At 45.9% G+C, this 1,097-nt stretch overlaps 1 pseudogene; it reads right to left on the bottom strand.

The window, feature by feature from the left end:
• LOC102496062 (26S proteasome non-ATPase regulatory subunit 7-like) overlaps positions 1-867 on the bottom strand; it is a 17,731-nt pseudogene extending 16,864 nt beyond the window's left edge.
• Positions 868-1,097: the final 230 nt, after the last annotated feature.

Here is a 1,097-nt window from a genome sequence, read left to right as displayed (position 1 = left end):
AAGAGTGCCGACTGTAGTGTCTTTGATGTCTCGGAATAAGTGTTTGACTCCAACTTCTTCAGCTTCCTCAGCCCCAATTTCACTGGTCATGTGCTCAAATGACTTAGAGGTTGGAGTTCCATCATCATGAAATTCTTCCACTGAAATGTACACTTCTGTGGGCAGCCCAGGTCCTTTGGCTTCACGTCAATAATGACCAATACTGAGGGCAGTATCTTTTCATGAGTTCATCAATGGCAATGTCATTCTTGTGTAGTTTAGGGCCTGTGTGATATCATCTAACTATTCTTTCTCTGGCACTGACCTTTTTATACATTCCATACATGTTTTTCAAATAATCATGGTCTGAAAACCAGACAAAATCATTTTTGTCATCTTCATCAAAAGGGACTACAGGGAACCAGAAGTTAGCGTAATGGCTATGTCGCTGGACTCCCACGTAGTCTACCGCGGTTCGCGTCCCGGACCCGGCGGCTTAAAACTCACCCCAGGCGCGTGTGCGTGTGTGCCCAAGATCCCGAAAGGAGAATGGAGGAGAAAGGATTGCCGCGTGACCATTCCCCTGGGGAGTGATTTCTCGCTTTCTGTCTCTATGTCTCTGTCTGTCTGGTGAGCGCACGTGCCCTATAGTGACAAAAAAAAACAAAAAACAAAAAACAAAAACAAAAAAACAACAAAAAAAAAAACTCTCCCAAAAAAAGGGACTACAAAACTTGGATACATTAAGTACTTTCTCTTGCCATGACCCCCAAAGCACACCAACAATGCACTTCTGGTTTCTAATCTAGCTGATTTGATTGAAATGATCCACCACACTGAGCAGCACCAGCGGTGGACCACCACCTTCTGCACCCCACGCTCTGGCATCGTGACACATCCCACCTGCCAGGCTCAGCTGCCTGCGACTTGCAAACACCAGCAATGGCAGCAACTCCCTGGATCCTCCACGCTCTCCTCCTTCTCTTCAGGTTTGGCAGATGCTGCACGCCATTTTGTGACAATTAGCAAGTCATAAAAAGTACAATACCCTGGCCTTCTGTCCTTGAATAGCAAATCAAACCCAGCAGCTTCCCAGCTCCAGGTTTCCTATTATATTA

This window comes from Tupaia chinensis, unplaced genomic scaffold (genome assembly GCF_000334495.1).
Source record: "Tupaia chinensis unplaced genomic scaffold, TupChi_1.0 Scaffold138278_1, whole genome shotgun sequence".
Lineage (NCBI taxonomy): Eukaryota > Metazoa > Chordata > Mammalia > Scandentia > Tupaiidae > Tupaia > Tupaia belangeri.
The sequence above is the reverse complement of the archived record's forward strand: the minus strand, read 5'-3'. Positions and strand labels throughout refer to the sequence as shown.